The sequence below is a fragment of the Tupaia chinensis genome, unplaced genomic scaffold (genome assembly GCF_000334495.1).
Source record: "Tupaia chinensis unplaced genomic scaffold, TupChi_1.0 Scaffold000037_4, whole genome shotgun sequence".
In the NCBI taxonomy this organism is placed as follows: domain Eukaryota; kingdom Metazoa; phylum Chordata; class Mammalia; order Scandentia; family Tupaiidae; genus Tupaia; species Tupaia belangeri.
The window spans coordinates 542,226-547,466 of record NW_006159487.1 but is presented as its reverse complement, the minus strand read 5'-3'; the positions used below and the strand labels follow the sequence as shown (position 1 = coordinate 547,466).

At 59.1% G+C, this 5,241-nt stretch overlaps 1 protein-coding gene across 6 annotated transcripts in view; it reads left to right on the top strand.

The window, feature by feature from the left end:
- The first annotated feature begins 1,543 nt into the window (after positions 1–1,543).
- The window catches only part of TMEM218 (transmembrane protein 218), a 13,059-nt gene continuing 9,361 nt past the window's right edge, over positions 1,544–5,241 (top strand). Inside the window, exons 1-3 of one of the 6 annotated variants that reach the window (XM_027772556.1) lie at positions 1,546–1,602; positions 2,824–3,083; positions 4,948–5,019. The gene's annotated coding sequence lies outside the window, so the exon portion shown is untranslated. Of the gene's footprint in view, positions 1,603–2,823; positions 3,084–4,947; positions 5,020–5,241 lie in introns of all 6 variants that reach the window. The other 5 variants (XM_027772555.1, XM_027772566.1, XM_014588737.2 and 2 more) reach the window with 5 other exon arrangements.

Here is a 5,241-nt window from a genome sequence, read left to right as displayed (position 1 = left end):
GAGAGACAGAAAGCGAGAAATCACTGCCCCCGGGTGGGGAATGTGGCCATGCTGCTGTCCCTTCTCCTCTGTTTTCCTTTCGGGATTTTGGGAACCCATGCATCCTCGCCTGGTATAAGTTTTAAAGCTGCGGCGAGGTCTGGGACTTGAACCACAATCAACTACGTGGGAGTCCAGCGATGTAACCACTGCGCCATCTGCTGGTCCCATTACAATAGCGGCTTTCTTAACCACAGAGTAAGATGAAGTCGAGGGCCAGCACATGGCCTGATGGTTGAGGTGCTGGACTCGCAAACAACCGCGGTCTGAGGCGCAGACCTGGGGGCTTGCTTTCTCACTTTCCCTCTCTCTCTAGTGAGTGTGCATGCCCTACAGCAAATTGAAAATAATAATAAAGTTAAATAATTATGTTTTAAAAGATTATGTTGTTAAACACATAAGAAATCATTGGTTAGTCTGTGTAACTGCAGCTGAAGGCGGGAACATGGGATGAAGGTGACACGTCTGATCAGTGAGAAGCAGCCACTGTCCCCCATCTCATTCCTAAAACTAGGCCCCGGGAGCCGAGCTCCGTACATCAGAGACCCCTGTTGGAGGCTGGCTAGTTTATTCCTGATGTTTCTGAATCTGGCCTGTGGTCCCAGGCCCACTCTGCAGACCACCTGGAGTTGTGTTTTCGGCCCAAGCCCCGGGGAGCCTCCCTGTCCCCTGGCTGAGCTCCCAACAGGCCCGGCCAGCAGGGACTGCGCTGGGCACAGGCGAGGTGGTCCGGGAGCCAGACTCCAGCGTGGCTGCCCACTGTTCCCAGGGCGCATCGCCCTACAGCAAACGCTGTGACCCCTGGACCCGTGGCTTGGGTCCCCAGCTCCCATGGTGGCCTGCTCCAGCCCCAAGCCGGTTGGGCAGACCTGCAGGCGGTGAGCAGAGGCCCTGGGCAGGCGATCGCCCTGAGATGGGACCGCGAGGACAGGGACAGGGACGGCACAGGGACGAGGATGAGACCGCAAGGACAGGGACAGGGACAAGGACGGGACCGCGAGGATGGGGACAGGAACGAGGGCGGGACTGTGAGGACGGGGACAGGGACGAGGGTGGGACTGTGAGGACGGGGACAGGGACGAGGATGAGACCGCGAGGACGGGGACAGGGACGAGGGCAGGACGGTGAGGACGGGGACAGAGATGAGGGCGAGACCATGAGGACGGGTACAGGGGCGAGGACGGGACCCCAAGGACGGGGACGGGGCGGGGACGAGAAACTGGGGACGGGGAGGCCGGGGAGGAGGAGCTCTGCCCCGGGCCCCGGGCCTCCGGAGGCTGGTGACTGACAGGGCGGGGGCGGAGCTTGGCCCCTGTTGCCCAATGACCTTGACGCCGGCCCGAGGGCTCCCGGCACCGACCAATCGGAGAGTGTCTCGGACGGTGACGTACCCACGCTAGGCGTTGCCAGGCGCGGATCGGGAGGCCGGAGCTGAAAGAGCAGCGGTGAGTGGTCAATGTCAGAGGACCTGGATGAAAGCCCGCTTGTGATTGGGCCAAAAGTAGACCGGCTCCCACGGGCGCGGCAACAACCGGACGCGAGGTGCAAGTACAGGCCGAGCGGGTGAGGGCCGGGTGGGGCCGGGGGTAGGAGGAAGGCGTGGGCGAGAGGGAGGCGAGGACCGGGTCCAGTCTCGGAAGAACTCAAGTGTCTGCGCCGGGTCAAAGCCCTCCTGCGACTTCCTCCCGGCTGCTGGGAGGGGACGGGCCGTGGTCGTGTCTGTTCGGAGCCGTCGGGGGCTGGGCCTGTGCGGGGCCGGGTCCCCCTGTGCCTGACCAGGGTCCACTGTGCTGGGCCTGGTCCCCCTGTGCCGGGCCTGTTCCCCCTGGACCTGGCCGGGGTCCACCTGGGCCTGGCCCGGGTTCACTGGGCCGGGCCGGGGTCCACTGTGCTGGCTGGGTCCCCCTGTGCTGGGCCAGGTCCCCCTGCTCCGGGCAGGGTCCCCCTGTGCCGGGCGGGGTCCACCTGTGCCCGGCCGGGTCTTCCTGGGCCGGGTCCCCCTGTGCCGGGCCGGGTCTTCCTGGGCCAGGTCTCCCTGGGCGGGACCGGGTCCCCCTGTGCTGGCCCCGCACGACAGACTGGGGGCGGCCGGCCCTGGAGCCCCGTCTGCCGCCTTGGGCAGCTCTGCAGTTCTCCCCAGACTCATTGAAGGCAGAGGCGGTCCCCTCGAATTTTAAACTTCAACCCGTAATGAAGAGCTTAAAATAGGAAAATGACAGTGGCGGTCCTGGGCCTGTGGAAGGTTCTGGGAGGGCAGCCAGCCCTGCACCCTGCGCCCTGCACCCTCGTGGCTTTCAGGGCCGGACGGGACAGGAGTGGAGGAGGGGGAGGCCACCCACGGGCAGTCCTGGGCGATGGTTTCTGGTGGTTGGTCCTGCGGGTCCATCTTGGGCGATCAGCCCTGGGGGTCGGTCCTGGGGGGTCCATCCTGGGCGATCAGCACTGGGGGTCGTTCCTGCGGGTCCAACCTGGGCGATGGGTCCTGGGGGTCAGTCCTGGGGGTCAGTCCTGCGGGTCCATCCTGGGCGATGGCTCCTGGGGGTCAGTCCTGGGAGGTCCAACCTGGGCGATCGGCCCTGGGGGTCTATCCTGGGCTGTCCATCCTGGGCAGCGAGTGGCGCTGGCTGGTCGGTCCCGGGAGTCCATCCTGGGCCATCTGTCCTGGGCAGCAAATGGCGCTGGCCGGCCGGTTCTGGATCGCGGGCAGGGCTCTCCAGCAGTTCCTCTGAGCCAGGCGGGATGGCCAGGGAAGACTGCTCTGAGGCTCTGCTTGTCCTTGCACAGCAGGGTGTTCCAATCCTCAAATCCGGCGGCGTCTGCGCGGTCCCAGTCTGCCTTCTTTATTTGTACTGCGTTGAGAAAAGGCCAGAGCTCTAGCCTAGTGGTTAAGGAGGCAGAGCCCAAGAGTCCAGCTGCAGCTCGAATCCAGCCCTGGCAACTTCAGAGACACTGGTGCATGTGCATGCATGTCCCCAGATCCCAACAGGACAGACAAATGGAGGAAGGGGGATTGTGTCACGCCTCACGGGTGCTTTCGCCCTCTGGTAAGCACTGTACCCCCAGCAATTAGTTTTAAAATTTTAAGTTCTTCCATGATAGAAACTACCCCAGCGAGGGCCTGGTGTCCGGATGGGCCAGTGTCAGTGGCCCAGACCGCAGCACACACGTCCTCTGTGATCCGGAGGCTTCTGGTTGGGAGCCTGGCCCCTGCCCATGTGGGCCCGTCTTGCACTGCATGTCCCCGGCCCATCTGCCCTCTTCCAACCCACAGACACGCAAATGAACAGACTTGAAATCAAGTTTGCGAAGCGTGGCTCACAAAGGAGGTTTGAAGTTCTGGCCATTAAGGGGAAACACTGACGTTCTTATTTTCTGTCGTATTCTGCAGTAACAGCTTAGCTACTCCAGCGTGGCGAGTTGTCACAGCCCCTGCTCTCGTGAGATTCGGGGGGGCCGGCGGTGTCCAGTGTGCAGTGACAGCACGCCCGACCCCAGGCAGGAGGAAACGGGTGTGTGGTTGTAAGTGACAGTCCACACCAGGGACGCACATGTGCTCGTCTGAGAGAAGCAGAGAGGGTGAGAAAGCTCCCCTGAGGGGTGGCCCCCACAATCTTCTCTCCGTCCTGCAGGATCTGGGCGTGCACGCACACACATCTGGCACACTTTCCACGTCACCTCATCCGGGACTTGAACTACGCAGCCGCGCTCTGGCGAGACCTAGAGCCGCCTGCTCGCCAGAGCTGGTCCAGTTTGAATGGACTATTTGTGGAATATCCAGAACAGTAACTAAATACAGGTTAAGCATCTCTGATTTGAAAATCAGAACTTATTCATAGAATGCTGCGAAATCAAACTTTTTGAGCACTATCCAGAACACTTGTGGGAAATTCCACACCTGACCTCGTGTGATAGGTTGCAGTCAAAACGCTACAGTATGAAAATACTGTATTAAATCACCTTCAGGCTGTGCATGCGAGGCCAATGTGAAACCTGAATAACTATATCCACACCTGTGTCTCATCCCCAAGGCTTCTCGTGTAAATGCAAATGTTCTAGAATTGGAAAAAAAAATGAAATCAGCCACTTCTGGTCCCAAGCATTTCGAATACGGGCGATGCCACCTGTGGGTATTTTCCTAAGGGTACTACCGTCGGCTCAGTCAGCCCAGCCAGAAAGCCATTTCTAACGTCTCTTGTTCTTTGATGTCCCCTGCAGAGGAGTTCAGACCCTCACTCTGTCTTACCTGGGGAGCTGCCGTAGTCTCTTGCCTCAAAAGTTTTTAAACTTGGGACCAGCAGTTACCATAACAGCTATGTCACTGGACTCCCATGTAGTCAACCGCGGTTCGAGGCCAGGACCTGGCAGCTTAAACTCAAGCCAGGCACGTGTGTGTGTGTGCCCAAGATCCCGAGAGGAGAATGGAGGAGAAGGGATTGCAGTGTGGCCATCTCCCCCTGGGGGGTGATTTCTCGCTTTCTGTCTCTATGTCTCTCTCTGTCTTTCTGGCAAGTGCACGCGCCCTGTAGCAAAAACCTCTCCAAAAAAAAAAGAAAAAAAATTTTTTTGAACTTGAGACTGTTACATTGAGAAGTATAACTACTACTTATACCCCAATAGTGACGTTAGTACTTTTTTTTTTTTCATCTTAGTGAGCATGCACTCACCAGAAAGAGACAGTGACAGGGAGAGGTGAGAAATCACACCCACACGCACCTGGGGATGGCCATGCCCACAGTCCCGCCCCATTCTCTTCCTGGGATCTTGGGCATGCACGGTGGTGTGAGTTTCAATCCACCAGGTCCAAGACTCGAGCCACAGCCGGCCATGTGGCAGTCCAGTGACGTCGCCATCACGCCATCTGGTGGCCCCAGGGTTAGCAAATACTAACAACTTTGCGCATCTGCTTAGGTTTTTATTTTAGAGAAGTGAAGTTCCGCAGTTCCCTCTCCTGGCCCCGGTCGTCCTCTGCCCTCCCCAGAGGTAAGCGCACTCCGCACTGTGTGTCCCCACCACTGTGTGTGCGCCTCGGACAGCACACACTGCTGCTCAGGGACACTTCAAATACAGGTAGCAGCACACTCCTGGGGTCACTCCTTGTCCCTGAGATAGAGTCATGTCCTTCTGTAGGAATCACATTCCCCTCTTAAAGTCTGTTCTAAGTATGACAGGCAAGCACCCTCAGTGGGGTTCCTGGCCACGACG